This window comes from Tympanuchus pallidicinctus, unplaced genomic scaffold (genome assembly GCF_026119805.1).
Source record: "Tympanuchus pallidicinctus isolate F22 unplaced genomic scaffold, pur_lepc_1.0 scaffold7, whole genome shotgun sequence".
NCBI classification, from domain to species: Eukaryota; Metazoa; Chordata; class Aves; order Galliformes; family Phasianidae; genus Tympanuchus; species Tympanuchus pallidicinctus.
The window spans coordinates 18,535,228-18,557,942 of NW_026294791.1; the positions used below are offsets into that span (position 1 = coordinate 18,535,228).

The 22,715-nt window shown below is 35.5% G+C and overlaps 1 long non-coding RNA gene across 6 annotated transcripts in view; it reads right to left on the minus strand.

The window, feature by feature from the left end:
* Positions 1-21,271, minus strand: part of LOC128072583 (uncharacterized) — a 57,247-nt gene extending 35,976 nt beyond the window's left edge. For 3 of the 6 annotated variants that reach the window (XR_008202368.1, XR_008202369.1, XR_008202365.1), the window contains exons 1-3: positions 21,195-21,271; positions 16,806-16,891; positions 419-460 (exon numbers count right to left, since the gene is read on the minus strand). This is a non-coding gene — a long non-coding RNA (uncharacterized LOC128072583). The remainder of the gene's footprint in view (positions 1-418; positions 461-16,805; positions 16,892-21,194) is intronic. The other 3 variants (XR_008202370.1, XR_008202367.1, XR_008202366.1) reach the window with 3 other exon arrangements.
* Between the last annotated feature and the right edge of the window lie 1,444 nt (positions 21,272-22,715).

Here is a 22,715-nt window from a genome sequence, read left to right on the forward strand (position 1 = left end):
TATTTCATTTAAACCTACAGTGTTCCCAAAATGTGCCAGGTACAAAGCAAACATATTGAAGTACTTAAATTTGGATGGACAGCCAAGATAGAAAAGGAATATGAGAAAAGAAAGAGAAGTACTTAATTCTGTGGTAGCCTTTTTCACACTATCCAGTTACACCTCACTGTTTTAACATTAATAATTCTGAATGAATTTATGATGAGTTTAGATGCTATCCTATGCTATGCTATTGTAATTTTTTCCTTTTCATGTTTGGTTTTCACTTCTCTATATTTCCATGTAAGTGAAAGACATTAATTTAGACTGAGCTATATAATGTTTTTCTTTAGTTTTGTCCTGTCCAACACTGTACTTAATTGGTACACAATCCACACTTATGAGGATAAGGACAGCCGTGGAAAAGGGAAACACTTACCTATTTGCCAAGCAGCAGAAGAGCTAAATTTTCCAAGGTCTTCTGATGGTATAAATGAAAAAAGAGCAGTAAAATAAGGGCTATAGAGAATAGCTAGATAAACTACTATATGATAATAATCTTCATTTTCTCTGTTCTCTTTAACAGAGAGAGAAGAGAGCTAAATAATGTTTTTAATCCACAGCTCTGTGAAGCACTGTTACTGATTTTGTGAAAAAAATTGCTTAATTTATTCTGATTGTCTTGTGCTTGCAGTAGGGAACAACAGTGCTTAACAGGGTATTAGTCCAGCAATTAATAGATACTTTGAATGTGGCTTTTCTATTTTCAGTTGCCAATAGAAGTCTGAAATTTATTTTTCTATACTATTTTTGTGATAGGAAGGAGAGAATATTCATAGCCCGAGTACCCACACCTCGTTGTCTACTTGCATACAAAATCTCCAACTAAAACTGTAATTGGCAATTTCAATTACATCATTTCAGTTGAAGATCCTATGTGTGAGTATAGGTCAGATGCCTCATCAATACAGTCTTTAAAATATGAATTTACCATGTATCTGTGAACGCATAATTTCACAGTTTTTTATCTCCAGATATTGCTTTTCCACTTGTTTGCTAATCTCTCCCCCAGGTTTTGTTTTTTCTTGTTGGTGCTTTGCTTTTTTTTTTTTTTTTTTTTTTTTTTTTTTGGTCTTCTTTTTTAAATTTCTTTGTTTTGTTTTTGTTTTTTGTGGCTGAGAAGGCATTCTGTGTACTGTAATGTACAAGATAAAATGGAGATAATGGCTGTGGTTTAAAACGGTAGCACAAAGAAGACTTTTTTTCTTTATTTTTAAATTTTCTCCAGAACGAGAGTGAAATCTGTATGTGTATCTGTAAGTCACCTTTGATACCATTTGGAATGGTGAGCAGAGAGGTACTGTATAAGCCGTTTCCCCATCCTGAGGATAAGCCTATGGGGACAAGTGCTTTACTAGGTGTCAGTGTGTAAATGCCTCCCACCAGTGACCTTCCCATCACAGGCAGTGCAGACATGCCATAGCTAAGAGAAAACTGGAGATTTCGGGCTGTTCAGTAGCTTACTTCACTAACAGTCTGTTCTTTGGGAACTCTTGCCAGCTGTTTAAGGTACCCACAGGTCAGACTAGCTTGTCCAATCTTAAGAAGGACAGAAAAGTACAAAGCTCAGCCAGCTCCCTGATGGGCTCCTCTTTCTGCTTCACTGAAGCAGATAATGTAACAGTGCTTGTGTCAGACATAGTCTGAAAGGATGGCTCCCTGAGTTGCTCCTGTTTCATTACTGTCCTTCTCAATAATAACAGATAAAGACCATGATCCTGGGAGTGTTAAAATGCCCTGAAGTGTTATGGGGGAGCTGATGGATTTGAGTTGTTTGCTTCACTGGAAAAAAGTGCTGTTACTACATCACCACTAGCCAAAAGTAATGTGTTGAAAACCTGTCAGACCCACTGGTCAGACCTCAACTGCCAAAAGTTTTGTTTTATGCAGTAGTTTTTAAATGAATTCAAGGGGATTCTAACTGCTCTTCAAACAAAATTTAATATCTAAATACCAGACAGATAGCATATCATACTTCCTTATGGTTCAGAAGCCAAGGTAGTTCAGCCTAAGATTCATTTGCAGACATCTGTAAAACACATTGCTATGGAATGACAATTGAGGTGATCCATAAATTGAAGTGGGCACATGTTCTTTTTTATGAAATGCAGATAAAGTGACACAAAACATTGCTTTTCAAGCAACTGTGCTCAATGCATTCTAAAAACACTGCATAACTGTATTGCAGACATTGATTTTCTTTTGCAACTGAACATCTGCTTGATACACAGAGGCATCTTATGATTAGGCTTCACTCAGTAGCTGGAGTAGTGAAAAGAGTTGAGGGGAGGAAAAAAAGCTTTCTTTCTGCATGCAGTAAAAAAAAACCAAAAACAACATAAATGTGTTTATTTCCATAAAGAGTAGAAATAAAGATTCAGAGTTCAAAAGGTATTAGCTTTCAGCACATTTATTCATCGGAACTGCATGTTTACTTTTCTTTGGTAGTGATCTATAATCAAGGGTATTTTCTGGAGGAAAGACATTTTCATCTGCTGAATTTAGAGACTTAATATGGAAACAAACATGCATATTATTGTACGCATGAATGATGAAAAATATGAGCTATTAAACCAATTTTCCAAAGTAGTGCAGAATAAAAATGTTGCAATCTATTGTTCTTAAGAAATGTTACATCTCACCAGGGTTTTTAATTCCTCTGACTCCTGTGGGTTGTAATTTCCAGTTTCATAAATACCTTTGTCATTTCTGTATGTCATTGCAGTAAAATCCAGTTGGGGCTAGATCCTACTATGATTCCAGTTTCCGTTCCTGAGAGACAAATATATGTGCTGTTAAACAAACAGGACAGAGTCTCCACTTTACAGGTCCAACACAATTTGAGCAAATGATGTGTCTTTTGTGGTTCATCAGTAATGTATAATGCATATGTGTACTAATGTATACTTTTAGTTCTTGCAAAGACATACTAACTGGCAGACTTTCCTTCTATGTTTGTTTGCAATGCAGAAAATGTGCAGTTAATGCCTTGGTTAGAAAATCAGAGATCTGCTGAAGATTCCTAATTACAGTTTATAGGTACTTCATCCTCCTTCTCAGTTAATAAACTGAGAACTCTTGTACTAATCTTTTTTCTACCTGGGATACTTTTACCATTGAAAAGGATGTTACATTCTATAAAGGCATAAAGGAGTCTTCTGTTTGTCTAGTCTATCACATATAAAAGCTGTAACGACTCCCTCTTCTTCTCAGGCAAACATTTTAAAATTCTGAGCCTCAAACCCTCACTAGTTTGTTCCACGCTTTGATTAATCTCATTGTTAAAAATGTGAATCCTGCTTCCGGTCTGCATCTTGTACGTTTTAATTCCAGCATTTTTATTTTGTTTAATATTTGTCCACTGATATATTTTACCCTTGATAAACAACTTAGACTCATACACCAGCTTTAAAAGCCATAGTTTCCAATCACTATAATAAAATAATCTTTTTTTTATGACTTTTCTGGCCCTTCCTTATCATTTTGGGATGGTGTGCATAGAAACTACACTAACCACACCAGTATCATATTTTGGGCAATTGTGACTGCTGTATGAAGTGTACACTGGCCCCTATTGCTTTGATTACACATCCAAGGCCAGTTTTCAGTCCCTCTGGACTCAGTGTCACTTGATCCAATGTCTTGCTTTTCCACTTGACTCCCAGTGAAGTCACCATAAAACAGAGTTCCAAGCAGATCAAAATCTTCTGGAGTGTGATGTACGTTTTTCCCTCTTGGGTATATGGCATTAAAACAATTATTAGTTTTTGTATACAATATATATATATGTACATACCTGAAACAGAAGAAGTAGGGAAAATGTAGGGAAGATAATTCTGTGCAGATTATTTGTTATAATTTGTTATTTTCAGTGTTCACTGTCCCTTTAAAATTAATGTGAAATTTTATGATATGGCTGGAAGAATCCACAAATAGATAGAGTATATATGTGTTGTATATATGTGTATATATATATATGTGCTGAAGAATGCCCACCTAACTGATTCCTTGCAGTAAAAAAAATACAATATATCTCCAACTTCTTATGATTTGAAAACTTTTTTTCACTGTCTAACCAAAATCTTCCTTTCTGCACATCTAAACCCATTAGTCATTATCTCTCTTTTTGTCAGTTTTTGATAGAAGTGTTTAAAAAGTGTTTAAAGTGTTTAATCAGGAAATAATTATCTTAGCAGATAGCGTTACTTAGTTTAGTTACAGGCTATTGCCTTCCTAAGAAAGTAAAATCTATTGAACGTTGTTACTTTTCTGGAAATAGACATACCTCTTTCACAAGACCTGCTAGCTATTAAAGAGCTACCTTAGGACTATATTTGTATCTTCATCATTTTGGTGTAACCTCTTACAGAATGTATGTTAAAATCATTGTTCCATTCCTCATTAACATCTTCATATATGTTACTTTATATGACATTGTATGCAAACTGTTAGGTCATGGCCTGAACCAGTTTTGACTGAGCACCTGGTGAAGAGGTGTGGCCAGCCCTGGGAGCACAGGTACAAGCAATTCACCTGCATGACTGAAGGGGTAGACCTGGGTTCACTCCTACCTAACCTCATTTAAGGGCTGGTAGCTGGAGGTGAGTTGCTGCTACTTGGAGATTTTTTCCTTTGGGAATTTTTTAGTGAGTCCTGATCCTCTGAAAGGGGTGAGTTTTTCCTTCTTTATTACTGAATTGTGACTGCTGCCTTTGTTGGAATGATCTGAAACTGGATAAAGACAACTGTATCTACAGCCTCCTATCATTACAGATACCTACTGTATGTTTCCAGAAAGTTAGGGACAGACAAGAGAGGATTTTTACTCCCTCTCAACAATCTCAAAGAGATGCTGAGTCTTGAATATTACTTGCCTCAAAGCAAAAATCTAGTATGCAACTTTGCCATATGTTTCTTGTTTAGTATTTATAGAGTATCTTTGTATTATTCTAAAAAAATAATAATACAACATAAAATAGAATTAATGATACTAGAATTCTGTGCATGGTGTACTTGATGTAGCACACTGCGGTGCATTGAAAAATTTGAGATTAGCTGTTAAACATGCCTCAAACTATGTGGAAGTAGTCTAAAAATGACCCATAATAACAATCCTGCATTTTAAATACATTGTTAATATTAAATTGCCAACTAACTAGTGAGCGTATAGGGTGGTTATACAAAAACATTTAATCTTGAATTTTCCACATTTTTGGCTTTTTTCTGCCCTTTTTCATGAAACAGAAAGAATACATTAAAAAAAAAATAGGGCTTTGAAAACACTTCTCTGAAAGACTTCATGCTGAGCAAAACAGTACTGCTAGAGAATGACATCACACATATCTTGTTTTTAAAGGCCTAATACAAACTCTATTTACATATTTTTATTGATTTTCATGAGTTCTTCATTATGTTGTAGGTGTAAAAGAATTGTTTCCAACTAGAAAGAAATAGTGAGTGTACTCATACATTAACTTGTATGTAGAAATACATATTAAGACTTTTTTTTCTATGAAACTCAAGGTTTTTTTTTTTTTGTTTTTTTTTTTAGGAATATTCCATAGCAGTATCTTAAGCTATTTCTCCTTACTGATGTCTTAATGTTTGAGTAATGAAACAGTATTTTTTTCCTTAGAGGAGCAGGAAAATAATATAGTCTGCTGCTAGAACTGGAAATACTTAAATTACTTATCTGACAATAAATCTATTTCAGATATGGTTTCTTGTAAGAAATACATTCATTATAATAAAAGTATTTCTTTAATTTGGAAATATCCTTGAAAAATCTGTCACAGCTGCAGGAATATTGGAAACAATGGTTTGTAGTGTTTTTTTAATATTTTTTTCTTTATTATTATTTGTAGTATCAGGATGAACATAAGTGAAAATCTGTTTTTCTGTTATATCCTTCCTTCTTATTCCTTCTTCAATTTCCATTGTTCCATTCACTGTAAGCAGAGAGCTTTGCTTCTGTGCTTGAGATATCTCTGAGATTAATTTTTGCACATTCATTAGGTCCTCATTCATCCTTGCTAGTGTAAAACTTCTAAAAATAATATGTCCTCCCCATACTGGGCTTTCAGAACACTTGCTAAAAGTCCAATACAACCCCCTTCTAAAAATATGTGGACAAACAGATATCCTTTATGGAAAAAATCACTTTTATAAAATAAAGAATACATAGACATATCTTACATAGAGTAAAAAGACTCAAGGCAGGGAATAGAGGGAAAAGAAAATTAACTTTGGACTTGAAAGTGAGCTTAGTAATTCCTGAGTTTAGACAAAGTTCAACTCTTTATTAAATGAGCAATTGGTGAATCTGAGCACTGGGTAAACTTAAGAATTGCTTTTTGCAGGTCTTAGTCTTGGAGACTGTAGCACACTTGTTTTCGTAATATAAATCAATAGGCTGCGGCAAAGACCATAATAAAAGCTTTTCTCACAGAAAAGAATAGATGGAAATGTTCATTCTGGCAGCTGTGTTTGTGTGTGTGTTCAATGTGTGATCTTTCAGGCACAACTTTTACACGGTCAAAAACAGGTTTGTTTCCCAATTAGGGGTGTACAAGTTCTTTGAGGTTTCTCATCTTTGGACGCCTCTGTTGTGAAGACTGTTTTCTCCTTTTCCCCTTTTTAAAAAGTATTTTTTAAATTTATAAAACAATAAAATGGCGTGAGGATAAATTCTGAGTACCAAGTTTCTTTTGCAAACTGATTCTGAAAGTTGCTATGAAGGAAAAAGGCTATTTAGAGTCACCGAATGATACACCTTAAAGCATAGAGTAAAGTCATTCTACTTTGAGGTTCTTGTCTGTCTCAGGAATTCATCTGAGTAACGATGTGATTTATTGTACTAACACACTATTAAATGTACTATATTTAATAAAAACGGGAGTATCCTACAAACTTAGTGTGCAAATACCAATTAATATGAAGCCAATATATAGTCAACAGTTATTGACTGTAAAGTATCTAGAACTAGAAAAAGAATGGTGCTAGAGGACTTTATTAGGAGATAGATGTGAATTTATCAGCATAAGGAGTTAGCTGGCTCTGTTGATCTACTTGTACAATGTATATGGTATCCTTTTCTTTTTTTTTTTTTTTCATGACACTATAAAACATATAAATGTTAACCTAGAAGCTGATGAAGTTGACTAGGACCAAATTTTAGAAGAATTCGGGAATATGAACTATCTGTGAGAGTGAAGATTGACTATGTGTTTGACTATTAGTGCTTCATGAACTAGAAGTAGTTTGGATATCACAGAATTACCTTGAAATACCTGTTTTTCTTGAAAGGTTGTTGATTAGCATTATGAATACTTGGGTTATGAATACTTGGAGTGATATACATTTTAATCCTGAGTTTAGTTTAAATTTGTGACATCTAGAACAGATTTACTTCATTGTATCCAGAAAACTTCATTCATGAGGTACTGAGCACTATGCTATTCTTCAAGCTATGCTGAAACCAGTACAAAACCATACTATTGGAAAACAATGCCAATGGAATGTGAATTCCATGTTGAAATGCATTATTCTTGCATCACATACTGAAATATAAAATCATAAAACCCACATCATTTTAGCAATATATATGCTTATTCTCAAAGTGCCTATGAGGTAGGAAATGTGTCCTATGGAATTCTTAGAAGGCTGAAGTATAATCTGAGTTTGTATATATTAAGCTACTAAGCAAATACCAGGAGAGTAAGAGTACTGTTTCAGTAACAAGGGAATCGGATAAAAGATATAATGTTTAGGCCTGAGAACAAAAACAAGGGCAGAATGTGAGCTTTTATAGAATTGGATGAAATATTTATATGAGAAAATTTCATCACTTCTGTCACGTTGAATTTACAAAGTACTCAGCAACATAAAAGGAGGTAGACAAAAAAAGAATCAGAATACCATGGCTTGTACCTGGGATGTTCAGTGGACTGAAAGTGCTGCCATGGCTGGAAATAAAATTTTCCCTCTATGAGTAGGGGGAAGAATCTTTTGGTATTGGTAATAGTTCTTGTGCAATTAGTCCCAAATGAGAGCAATAGACGTGGCAGCAGCTAATAGCAGGTATAATCTACCTAATTTACCTCCTGCCCTCTAGGAGGGTACAGGAGAAAGCCTGCTACTGCTTATTGTCAATTTTCATACATAAATGTTTAAAAATGGTGGAGCACTGATGGTATTATGATTTTTTTTTTTTTTTTTGCACTTGAAATAGGAAATAGCTCCACTCTGAGTGACAATGAAAAGGAAGTAGTAACTATATAGGAAAAGAGTACCATATAGCTTCTCTACAGGAACAGTATGATTTCATCAAGTTATTGTTTAAAAACAAATTTAACTTTTTTATGCTATCCAGTCACACAAAGTATGTGTAGCCTTTTTGCTGACTCTGAAGTTTACTTTGCAGTTTCACAGGTTGTATCCACACAGTGACATTAGACTGTGTAAATAATATATATATATATATGTAAACAAAAAAAAAATCCAACTGATTATAGATCTCATTACTTGTATGGCCCAAAATAACCCAGCATTTTCTGTTACAGTCCCTATTACCTATAAAAGTTCTAGCTTTATTATATTTCTGTGGATTCTAAGAATATTTATGCGAGTATTGACGAAGCTTGAAGTGGTTGTCTCTGGGAATGATGATAGATATATGATGCTATTGATAATATACTTCTACCAATTTCATTGGTTTAGTTACATCTTCGAAATCTTTTGTGTTCATCAGGGTAAGAAGAACTTAAACAAATGCAGTAAGAATATATGGTTCACTGGCAGGAACTGTGAGGTGCCTCATGGAAAAATGTATTCAGCAACTGTGGAAACTAAAGCTTTTTTTTTCTTGCTGATGGCAGCAGAACTGAATCAACTAATTGACTCTGTCTATATTTTTACAGTTGGCTTCTAACATTCTGAAGTTGTTTTTTAGTCTTTTTAAATTTGTTTCAATTTCAAGATTGCTCTGGTTTTCAAACCGGTCTGATCACTGTTGTGCTATAAGTAATAATTTATGGCAGGCAGGATAAAAACACAGTCTAAATATACTCTACAGAAATACAGGAGTTTTTTAACCTGCACAGCCTCTCTGACTGGAACTAAGAAAAAACACAGAAAAACAGCAAACAGATGTTATTTGGTATGCCTTTCATAGAAAGACAAAGTAAACACAAATTATCAGCGTGTAAAACCAATGCAAAACTGGGAGATTTGACATTTACAGAATACTATCTTTGATATCATTGTGTTGTTGGTGTTGTTGTTAATGTTTCCAGTTTTAACATTTTTATTTTTAGTATTTCTGGTTCAAAACAACAGAAGACAAACTGTAGAGTGTGCCAGATTTTTTTTTTTTATTATTTTTTTTTTGCATTAAAATGACCCCTCAGAGATTCCAGGAAATTATTTATTCACAATAAATTAGAGCTGCTAAACTGCCAGCCAGACTGTCTGCAGCAAAACTTACAAATGTTTTATTGTCTAGCATCATTGAAGTCTGCCAATAAAATTGGGCTTCATTCTGCAGTCAGTGAAATATTGTACTCCCTCTCCATAGGGCTATTTACTTAGCATCCACTCATGTTGTGTGTGTTTATGCATGTGTAAGCATGTGCACTGACAAACGTGTTATTTTACAAAGAGGAAAATCAAAGCAGACATTTCTGAAGGCAGAACAAGGACTTTATGTCAAGTAATTTCAATTCTGAGTCTTATTTAGAGACCCAGTAATATTTATTCTTTTCAGCATTTAAAGTCTCAAAGGTATACTGGGCTAATAAGCTGTGAAATTAAGTTTTGTTGAAGCTTTTTAATACTGTTGGTTTTATCTCTGTGTTCATAGAATCATTAAGGTTGGAAAAGACACATGATCATCTAGTCCAAATTTGAATCTTGTTAGAAAAATAGTTTGGAGTCTTGATAAATGAATGCCCGCAGTCTGACAGATACAGTATGTCTCCCCATATTCTTCATCCTGCCTTATCTACATGGTGGCTGTTTTAATATTTATCTGGAAACACCACTTGAAGATTAAGAGGTTGCTCTTTCTTTAATATCGCCATAAAGTTGTACTTCCCAATTTGATCATTTTTTTTTCTTCCAGGTTGGGAGAACTGAGGATCTGGAGAGGCTTATTTAATTTTCCATTTCAGTGAATTCTCAAGAAGACTTCTTGAAAGGGCTTTCTAAGAACTGAGGAGACTAGGGGAATCCTGCTACAATTCTAGAAAAGCAGATTCTAGTTTAGCTCCTGGAACAGAGGAGCCGCTATATACCTATGAGCAAGAAGAGAAAGAGAACAAATAACAGGCTACTAAGATAGTCCTCACTCAGTTTAAAACCTATGGCCTTGTGTTGGTTGCATAATTTTCTACTTTGCACAATTTGAGGCAACAATTCCATTTGTGTGGAATCAGAGGTGAAATAGGCTTTGAGTTGCTTCCACTTGCCTGCTCTTTTCTCCTTTTTTGAAGTTGAACATGATTGCCTTTGTGAATTTTCAAAGTGGATGAGATAAAAAGCTTTAGTCATGTTCTCCTGCAGTTTTTTGACAACTCTTAATGTAATAGCATTGCACATTACTTTTAAGACTAAAATTCTACATTTTTTTGAAGTATTCAAATGAATAACACAAGAAAGTAAAAATAATGGGATATTACTCCTTTCTCAATTTTTAACCCACACTAGAGTATTTTCAGAATAGTGTTTCTACCGAAGACTATAAATGTGATCATAAGTTTAGAATGATGTGTTTTCTTTCAGATGTGATACATTAAATGCTCTCTACTTCCTTCTTCTTAAAAAAATATGTGACACTTCAAATTTTATTTGCTATGCACCAGGATATTCCATTTTTTGCAGCTCTCATAGTTGGAATTACCTGGAAAACATAGTCAAATCTGCATGGACTTAGGAGCCTGATTTAAATCAATACAAGGGTCCCACAAACAGCTTCGTATGGTATATCAGTAGAAACCAGCTACCTTACTTTGTTAACACAGATTATGAACATTGTGAGAAAATGCAATTAAAATGTAACTGGTAAGAGTCAGAAGAAACTCCAATCCTTATTTTGCATTTCTGGTCTTTAAAAAACCAGAAGATACATTCCAGAGTCAGACCGCGCTTCAATATTTTTGCTTTAAAAAGTGTCATTCATGACAAGAGAGGCTCCAATACTTAACTATGTTTCAAGTGTTGACAAAGAATAATGTTCAGTTAAAATGTTCTTGAACTTGTATCTAAACAAGTATGACTGTTTTACATCTGAAATTGATTCAGAGATCATTTGTTTCACATTCTCACAGATGGATAAGACGATTTTATTCTGATGTTACCTATAGATTGTCTAGAATCTAGCTATTTAACAGCTGAAGATATTCAACATAGTTTGTAAAACATGAATAGGGCAATAATTGCTGTGCTCTCTGCACTGTCATCAGCACTGATTTCTTACATAGCTTCCAATAAGGAGAGAAAGGGAAGAAAGGTGAGAGAAAAAATAAGGGAAAACTAGCTAAGATATTTATACTTCAGAGCATAACATCTTACCAGGAAGAGAGCTGATCTTGTTAGAAAAAGTCATTTTAGCTTTGACCATAATGTTACATTTGCTTCTGCAAACTGACACTTCAATTGGATGTCAGTTAATACAATCTTAGACTACGCAATTCTGCAGGACAGAGTTACTAAAATTTTCTGTGGTGTTCACAACAAACCTAGCTCTACTTAGATACACATGCAGACAGACAATGTTCCATGATCCAAGGAGTCTTTAGAGCAACACGTAAAATAGCACATGAAGAGAAAGGCAGAGGGACAATTAAAGTGCTGTGTACTACTGGAGTATATAAGGCTCTTTTTGAAAAATGCTTATGCGTGTTTAAATACTTAAACATTATGGGAGAAATCTGCTGCCCACTAGACCCTATGGGAGTTGTTCTCATGATGTTAAGGCTCGTGGAAGGATAAAAAAAAAAAGCAATATACAGTAAAAAGCATGACAGTTTGTACATGACAGATGTAGCTTTCTCATCATTACTACTGTGGTTAGCACTGTAGGAGGTAACATTACATACTGGAGGATTTTTATAACTTATTTCCCTGTCTCCATTGCATGAATAACTCTATTTACAGCTCCAGGAGGTGGAGAGAGCTGGTAGCAGGGGTGGGAAGAGAGGACACACTTCAGGTTTGAGCAGCACACATTCAGCTCTGCCTTTTTGAGGTTTTGTGTGGGTCAGGTTTCATGTGGTTATTTTGGTGCTCTACACAGGTATTGGGTACTGCAAATTTAGCCCATCGCCAGTGGCTGGCACTCAAAACTTAAGAATAACTTCTTTAGGGTAGTAAAGGAAAATATCAGAAGTGTTTGCTAGCAGACAGGCATAGTATGTTTAACCAAGAACACAAATATATAGTATGTTCTGCCAAAGTTATTACTGATATCATCTGTACTTGTCTTACTCCAAGCTTTAATCCCTACAAAGCCTTGAACAGAGCCTTTTCAAGATTTACAATTTCCTTCTTTTAAGGAGAATGCAAAGGGAAAAGAAAAAAATCTGCTTACAGGAAACTGCTTTCTAAAGTCCTGATGTAATATTTTCATGTTTTAATTGATAAACCTTGCAGAAGCACAAAGTTAAAGCAAGAGATATACTCCGTTCCATGCTTCTGAAATAGTGGGAACTTTGGGGAGAAAAAGAATAAAAAGAGAAAGTTACTTTAAGCAAAACTCAGCATAATATTTCTGATTAGCCTTATCTGATAGGATCGACTTAGATTTTAACTACTAATCAGGAAAATAATCATGTTAATTTTCTTGAAATCATCTCATGATGTTTATTTTCCCTGGAAAGCATTGACTACAATGAAGTTTCTATTTGTTTCATCAGTTTCTGTATCTACTTTTTTTTTTTCTTTCAAAATGATAAAGCTGCCAAATTAAACAGCAATATGGTGAAGCAGAGTTCCAGTAAACAAGCAAAAACCAACTTCCACACATACAAATTAAGAAGCTGAATGGGATTAATGATACCCCAAATAGCCAGGTACTCCTGCTTTCTTCAGTGCCACAAGCCGCCTTCAAACTCAAGACCAAAAAGGAGACTTGCAGAAAAATTGAAAGGGAACTCTAAGGTGTGACACTGATGTAAAGATCTTGAGGATTTCCTGTGCTAAGGCAAGGTTGCCAAAAGAACTATTCATTTCATTCAAAAGTCCTTTGTGTTTCCCAATACCTTAGTTATTAAATTCAGTTCTGAAGCAAAATAATTCATGTTCTAACTCCATTCTTTGCTTCATGTACCTCTGCAAGTGCTTCCAGCCTTTTCAACCAGGCTGGTCCCAGGGAGAGCTGACCACCAACTGGTCCCTCCCTGTGTCAGTAAGTCCTGTTTCTCTGCCAGTATGGGTGGAGCACCTGTATAAAACAATCTTCTCCCTGTGGGAGACTGTACCAGCCTTTGTGAGGGTTGCATGACTGACCCACTTTCTTTGGAAAGCACCTCATTACAAGTCCTGCAAGCAAATTCCATCACTCTCTTGGTCCTTGTCTACCCAAGAAGCATTTCTCATCCTGCCCATGCTGATCATCACTTTCTGGGCCCTTAGCACTTGCTGCTACTGAGCCTACTGACGCAGAGGCAGTTCTAAATACTTGGAAGAAACCTAGGGTTTGATTTTCAGCTTTTGTCATGTGTGAGATTAGGCACAAAGCCAGACATAGTTTTTTCAAGTAATGGCAAAGTATGCCAGATGCATTGTGGAATAGAAGACCAAATAATTTTCCAGATATTCATCAATGGTAGTGAAAGCACCACTGATTATGTTGTTGGTAAGCTCACAGTGGCAAAGCTAATTGATGAGAACTCAATGTGGGCCTATCAATATTCCAGCCAATACCATCAGGCACTGTAGGGCATCGTGCCCATCCTATGTTTGCTGATATGTTTACACAGTAATGCGCATCACTGAACGCCTCCGCTCTGTGAACTTAAGAAAATCAATAAGAAGGCCTTGTGTACAAATGCTGTGAGAGAAGAAGATGGGTATTAAAAATAGCAAGTTATAGAAACTTTTGCTTCCTTCAGAAGTTTTTCTGGTGCTTATTGTTCACTTTGGATTGAACACCTCAGTGTAATGGCTATAAATATGTATGCTGTTAATTCAAGAAATTTTCAGGACTGAAAATGGAAAAACGTTCTCCCCATTTAAGTACAAGACTGCTCGTAAGTCCTGTTGGTTACCCAGTGTAATTGTTTCTCATTTTAATTGCATTAACTGCCTCAATTTTTCTATTTAAGCGTTCTTCAATCAGCTTATGTGTGAACTTGATTTTTTCTAAGTATCAATTTATTCCTGAGAAAAGGGAATCATTCTGTTAATGAAATGGACCAGAAAAGAATGAAGTAGACTAGGACATTCTGGGAATACAATTCAGAACTTGAGATATGTTTAGAGAGGCTTAGGCCTTATAAACAATGGCTGGAAGTGCAGTATGTCAATGGATGCAAAGTCTGAGAATGTAAGCTCCATAACATAAATCATAACATTTTTCATTCTAGAAAAGCTCTGTTTTTCCACTTTGAAGGCTTAATTGAAGGTTGGCAAGGTTTTAGATACAACTTCAGCTTCTGAAGAAGGGTAATGGAAAATACACATCAGAATATGCCTAAAGTTTTTCAAGTCCTTTCTTTTTTGCAACCGAGTTCCTTGCAACCAATAATCCTGTTGTCCACTAAATACACCTAGCCATCTCAGTACTGTTCAGTATAATCTGTTTATCTCTTGATTCATTCATTACTAAAAGAATTAGCCTCGAAATAGTGTAGAAACACTCAAATTCTTGGTAGGTACAGAAAAACTTGCTGTTAATCTCACAGTCACTAGCAGGAACTAAGTCCAGAAGTAAAAAAATGCTAATTTCCAAAACAGTGGAGTCATATATTTCTTGCTTATAGCACGCATCTTTGCAGAGCAATGCAACAGAGCTGTTGCAGTAATTGCTGTAGCTTTTTTAATTTCTGTTGTCTTTGACTCATAAAGGAAGAAAAGTACTGAGCATGAGGGTTTGTTTGCTAGATTCTGCATAGTTATCAAACTGGTTTTCCTGTCTGTGTCATTCAAGTGAACTCTGTTTCTTAAACTACTGAGGCAATATTCATAATTCTGTGGAATAAGTAGATAGAGTCTTTTAAAAAACAAACAAACAAACAAAAAACAAAAAACAACCATATACAGATAACCTTCACAGAAGTTTGAACAGTTCTTCAGCTGATCATCACCATTTAAGATTTTAGATTTATACATAGAAATTGAAGATTATCTCTCAAACTCTGTGCCCCAGCAGTATGTATTTTTAATGTGCAGTGAAATACCAAGATGATGTACTTAAAATACAACCAAAATTATAGGATGGGCACTTTGGTTAATGTTTAATACAATAATATAAGTAAAAGCCCATTACGAGAGAACAGTTTTAGCAGCAAACAGGAAGGCTTTTTTTTTTTTTTTTTTTTTTTTTAACAGAGAAACAGTAGTTATGGAATCTATCTAGAAGAAAGTATGTAGCTATGCTCTATAGTCTGCATGAACTTTGAATAGTTTGTAAAAATAATTTAAATATTGATTTTGTTACTGGTTAGGAATCTTGTTGCCTTACTGGAAATAGCTAGTTATTTGTGAGTGATTTCTATAGTTTGGTGGTGCACATCAGGGAACATATATAGCCAGATGTAATCAGGGAAAATATATGCTAAAGGATACAGGCTAGGAAAGCAGATGCAAATTCACGGCATAGCATTTTTGCTTTTAGTACAATTAGAAAAGTTTTACTGTTTACATTATTTTAATTGTTATTTCAAATATCAATGTGGTTTCATCTCCTCCTGACGGTGAGTAAAGTGTATACATACATACAGAAAACTTAGGAGTAAAAAATGATATCGTATAAGATAATGGTAAATGTGTTTCAAAAGATGGAAATCCTGCATTTTGTCAAAGAGTAAAATTTGGGTGCAAGATAGAAATGCAGACTGTCAATACTGTTAAACTGGCTTTTAGTTAAGCTAATTGATATCATTGTCTTTGCACTTGAGAAAATGTGTTTCTTCATTGATTTTTCAAAAAATGTTAAACATGAATCTGTTCTCTGACACTCTGTGGGATTTTTAAAGATCCCTTCCAACTCTAAAATTCTATGATTCTTATTTATTTATATATTTGCTTGTTTGCTAGTTTGTAGTGGAAGACAAACAATAGGACACTAATTTTCATTATGGTCCAAAGACTTAAAGGGAAGAAAATGCTGAAGCAAGTATTCCCCTGCAGTGCTGGGAAATACTTTCATGAGAAGAGTCAATAGACACAAAATGGAGGAACACAAGTTCTGTCAGGAAGCACTTATTCACTGTGTAGGTTTCTGAGCAATGGAACAGTTTTCTAAGATAGATTGTGGACCTTCCCTCCTTAGAGATATTCTAAAGCCACATGGACACACTCATGGCCAACCATGAGTTGGTGGCCCTACTTTAGCAAGGCAGTTGGACCACATGACCTCCAGAGGGCCCTTACAGCCTAAACCTTTCTGTGATTCCATGAACAACTATTACAAAGTGATCATTTCATAAAACCAAGATCGCAGTTGACTATGTGAGAGGCATGTAAGAAACACTGTTATCTCACCTGCCAGTTATTACATAGCTTATCTCAAAAATGTAAATGGTCTCCTGGCTGGTACTTTAGCTTACCTGTTTAATGTACCCAGATTGGCTCTCATGAAGTTGTTCAAGTTTGAACTGTTTCATGAGTCTGAGTATTTAAGTAGCCCCTTCTCCTAAAAAAAAAAAAAAAAAAAAAAAAAAAAAAGCTTAAGCATAATATGCCTTGTAATTCAGTAGGCACATAATGCATAAATTCTCTGAATTTTAGAGGCAAAATAACTCTCAATGCAACTAATAAATAAAAGTTGTTTATTTTATTTTTTATTTTTTGTTAACTATGCAACAAAAACGATCTTCCATCACATGAATTTGTGATACATTCCAATTTAAGAACTGCTGGTTCTGAATATTTACCTCCCATCCGTCAAATCATCTGGGAGGCTTCTGCCATCAAACCATGTTTCGATGTTTGGAGTGAAGGAGATTGCAAATCCAATCTTTTTAAATTCTGTGTGCTTTCTGTAATTAATGTGGGGGTAGTATTCAGCATCCCATTCCTAAATAATCTCAATACACTTCTGTTTTCTAATGTTTTCTAATGCTGCTATAACCAATCAGTTGGAATTAAGCTGGTCTGCTTGTTTGTTTTTTTTTGTGTTTTTTTTTTTTCTGAAATAAGGCCACTAAAGCATTTTTCAAAAGCCTTAATTCATGTTTTAGTTTCAAGTGCCCCCCAGTACACAATATACTGCCAATGGCTTCCTGTAATTTGTAAATTCTCAAATGGAAGTTCTCACTAAGGAAAACTTTTATTCCACAACTCGTGATACAACTTAGAGACCTGTCTCCTGAGTTCTGCAGGCCGTGTTGCCCACGCTTGAAAAAAATTGAAAAAGAAGCTGTAGCATGAGCTAAGAGACAAACTGATTAATGCTTCACAGGGCTCCCGTGAGCTGTGGGTCTAGATTGCCTTTTTCTGTCACTAACCAGTTTTGCCAGTGCTTCCATGACAGACTCTGTCTTCACTTTAAAAAATGCTAACAGGCTCCTTGTGGTTGGGATCAAATGACTGCCCTGTTCCCTTCACCTGTGAAATTTCAGAGACTACTTGAAAAGGGCCATTGTTTCACAGGAATGCCAGGCCTAGTCCAGGAAAGAAAGTCTTCATTTCAGCAGGAATTTGGAGTCTGCTTGAGAAGGCCTTGCAGTTTGTAGGTGAAAGCCATGGCACATTCATTAAACATCTGAGCATTTATAGTGACTGGGCCTCACCCTTTCTGGGTTCTTTTGCTTATTCCTGCTGAGTGGGTGGGAAGGAGAAGGAATGGTTCACCACTAAAACCATCGAGTTTGAACTATGATTAGCCCTCCAGACACAGATTTCTCTGTTCTTGTCTCTATCCTAAGCATTTGAAGCACTTGTATGCTTTCATGTGAAAGAACTTGTATGTTTAATAAGCATTTTTTAAAAGTACTTCTAGAATATATTTGTACCTCAATACAAGGAAAAGATACAGGGAATGTACTTGAAATCAGACAGATGATTCCTACTTCAACAGATAGGTGAAAACTGATAATACAAACTGTGAGAATATTCTCTTTAAACCATTTAAACACAAGCACACAGGTGAATTGTTTTTACAAAAATCTACTTGGGCTGGCCAACAGTTTTACTGAGAGTCCTACTAGCTAAATCTCTGGGATATTTTCTACAGAATGAGTTGAGAATGTTGCCAGGATGGATTGATGACTCTAACAACCTGTATAGCTTTTCATAATCCATGTTAGGAGTACTTAATCTAGTGTCATGAAACCTTTAATGCATTACACAGCAAGTACAGAACATGCAAATGTGAAACATAAAGTAAGGATGAATAATTTCAGTAAATTTGTAACCAGATTGGGTGAGGGGAAGAAGGGAGAAGTCTTCAAAGGGTCTTTCAACCTGTTTTTCAAAGGAAGGAAAAATCTGACCTGAATATGAACTAATGATAATAAGTACTGTGCTCAGTGAGCTGAAGCTCTGAAATTTTTATTTTTTGTATAAATATATTTATTTTTTGTTTTGGTTTCAGACTTCATTTCATCTCAAAATGGTAACACTTCATTGACATTAAATTTTCAGGATATAATAAACTGACTGTTTTCTCAAAGTATAGACCAGAACGCAATGCTAAAGCTAATAAATAATGTATCTTGAAAAACTCAGGAATTTTTATGACATTTTAGATGATTTTTTCCCCTTTCTTTTTAAAGATGTTTCCAGTGATCTAGCTAAAAAAAAAAAAGTTGCAGCACTGTGTGTCCTAGACCCTCGTATAGATGGCACACAAAAGGAAGCTTGTCCTTTTGGGACCTGGCTCTGAATCAATTACAGACGACAGAAAAATACTCTTTTGTGGCTGCTAAAGTTCAGGAATGAATTTTGGCAGGCTTAGCCAATTCCCTAATGCAGCATCCATGTTACCAACATCAAATTGGCAGCTTTTGCCTGTCCCACTGGGGATAGAGTAATGAATGGATTTAGTTAAGGTGTCCTGACTCATCTACATAGTGCCTGGAATATGTACCAAAGCTCTCCTGTATAACTTCCAAAAAGCTGTCATTCAGAGAAAAATGAAGTTTAGAAAGTTTGCTGGTTAGCACTAGCATAGCACACGACTGGGTTTCTATCTGTTCTGAGTGCCCTAGAAAAAGCTACTGCTCATTTTCCTTTTAATTGCTAGATGCTAAAGCACTATAAGAGAAGTACATCTGTCATAATCTATGATTTATTTTCTGTGTATTTTATGGGAGATAATTTATTTATGATCTTCCCACTTTCTTCTTTCATTATCTCACCAAAATCATCTAATTAATGCCAAAAGACTGGCCTAATGAAAATTTGAAGTGATTTTTTTCCTAGAATAAGATGCTGTCATTCTTGAGTTCCTGGGAAGTGTGTTTAGAAATTTCTAGAGGACAATATATTTATCTAGGAGAATCTTACCTCTATCCATATGGTGAAGATTGACAAGGGATTGAAAATAAAATGCATCAGAAAACACACGAAATCCAAACTGTACAGAAATGACCAACCCGTTATCTTTTTTCCCACGTGTCTTTAGATACCTTCTCTCTCTCTTTCTCTCTCTTTTTTTTTTGTTTTTAATGGCCTATTCTTAAAATTTCATAATACTTATTGTTACTTCAAACACAAATAGATGGGGAAAATTCTTAAATCCACTTTTATTTCATTTTATCAGTCTTTGCTCATGTTCCTAAGATCCATACCAACTCTCAGTGGGAAAAAAAAGTGATTAAAAGGAGAGAGAGAATTAATCTCCCTATATATTTTTTTCTGTTCAGCCTTATATTTGCCTTCACTGAACAAAAATAAAGAGAATAAAATGACCAAGGTAAAGATTTTCCTTTGATTTTCTTTGTTTATCTTGGTTGCTTCAGAAAATATTGGTAACATTCCTTAACTGTGAAGGCACATGTGATCAGGTGCAATAAAACAATATATATATATATATATTTCTATAATGACTTGATACATTAGAATGATCTATTCAACCCTTTCATTTAATATGAAATTGAACTCTAATTTTTTGAAGGGCTTGTGCCAAGCAAATTAATTCTCATCCTCATTCTACAGTAAGTCAGGTTATATTTCACTGCACAAAATTGCATTAGATTGGTGTCATATTAGTAAGGAACTGAGTCCATGCGCACTTTACAAATGCATGTACATATGCATGAATAGTTTCTATAGCGTTTGTTTGTTCTTTCAGTACTTTCAAACAAATAGATTTGTTGCTATGCATAAGTCCCTCAAGGAATTATACTAGAGAATAATTTAAAATATTTGCAGAACCTCCCAAGCAGCACATGTAGAAAATGTTAAATGTCCAAAATGATATAGAAATATCTCCCCATTTCTAACGCCAACTATGATAAGCAATATGAAAAAAGCAGACAGAAAAAGGTCTCAATAACAGAATCCACATTGAAAAGTTAGGCACTTTGAACTTTCCCATCACCTTACCAGTGTTTCCCCACAGGCTGTCTAAAAGACAACTCAGCAATGTCTGAATGGAACTGCACACAATAGCTCCTTCACAAGTCGGTCTTTAATTGATTACGGCTGTGTTTATAGAAGCAGAAGAGAATTTACACAAAATGACAGATTGCCTTTAGTGTTAAAATAGTTTGGTAATGTTAATGGTAAAGGAGGTCCCTTTTACCTCCTCTTTAGCTGCATGAAGTCTTGAAGATGAGCTTTTTCATACCTCAGCTTTCAGTTGCTTTTTCTTTCCTTCCCCTCCCCACTTTTTATGTCTTCCAAAGCAGTGATATTCTTAACCTACTGAATTGCACGAGCTGTGCAAATTCACAGAGGATAACAACTAACCGGCTGTTTCAATGTTAAAATACTCGAAATTGCAGATTCAATAATCACATATGATAAAGCAGAAGATAAACAATACAAACCTACAGGAATTCATCCTTTCTGCACCCCTGCCTCTGTCAATTTGCTCAGATAATCACAAAGGCAGTGTTTGAAAGTACAGTTGAAAGATTAATCTAAATCAAATACTGGGAATAAATACTTTTTTTTTTTTTTTTTTTTAATTTGCATTAAAATACTCCCACCTAACAAGTTAATGGAGCAGTGGGTGGATGTGGCTCAGAACCCCGGGAGCCCCCTGGCTGCTGGCAGCGCGCCCCGGGAGGGTCCTGCTGGCCCCTCGCAGTCTGATGACTCACTCGCGGCCCAGGGACCAGCCCCCAGATCCGGCTGGCTGCGGCCGGATAGCCCCGCATTAACCCTGTCTTGCTTTCCTCTGAGGAATCTCTTCCATTTCCCTGTTGATAGTGACCTCTATTGGTTACGTGCTTGAGTATCACAGACTTTTAAATATGAAGGATAGAAATGGTTATTGTCCCTTTGTAATACCAGGATACTGGTATAACAAAATAATACTGCCCTTTTGTTTTACCAGGTTTAGTCTTTTTCTTTTTGTGTCTTCTAGTTTTTCTGTGATTTGCATCACAGTGCAGATTTAGAGCAAATCCCCGAAGTGTTAAATTATTCTGATTTTACAGAAATTGAGAAGAAAAGGTCTGGTTCTTCTTAATGACATTTTTAGTACTACTTCTGGGTTTCCAGAAGGGGGTCAGGTATTTATGAAAGGATTTCTTCTCATTAACTAGAGCTATATAAGACTGAAGTATCTGAGAAGCTATTTATTCATATTACACAACAAATTCTCTTTGACTGTGCTCTCAGCCTTTTTGCATCTGCTTCTTGTAATAGAAGCCAAGTGCATTTAATATTCATTCATGGAAGCAGCTGACTTGAAGTGAGTATTAGAGAATACGTGGAGTAGCCAAAATTCTTTGCACAAACAGGTTGAAAGTGAACTTAGGTTATGCAACACCATCAAACTCAAGGTGGAGTGGCAGACTCTCTTCTACTAAATGGACTCAGTTTACTGGAGAATTAATGGACAGCAAAGGGAGAAAATACATTGGAAATGTTATGTAAAAATAAAGCAGCAGTAGGCCAAGGTCTCTTCAATTCGTTTCCATACAGTTCTTGGCATGAAGGTGTTACAGAAGGGATGGAGTGCTTGGGAGATACAGACACATCAACAAGAAAGGATGTATGGCTTCTTTTGCCAGAGCACCCTGCCTCTGTAAGATCAAGCCTCACGTGAACTGCCAGCCTAAGTGCTCAAGGAAGCAATTTGGAAATGTGAAATAAACATTGCTAGTAACATAAGAAAAAATTTGTAAGCAACCTTAGTTTTCTGATACTGCCGTACTTAAGCTCCCTTTACATTCAGAGGAGAACTAGGTAGCCCAGAAAGGCCCAGTGAGGAAGCATTACTTATTAATCTTAAGGTAAGGCTGTAAACCAGCATACAAAGGTAAGTTCTCACTTCTCAGCTATGCACTACAATGCCCTACAGGAGACATCAGTGGTTATAAAGCCTTCCTACCTCCTGA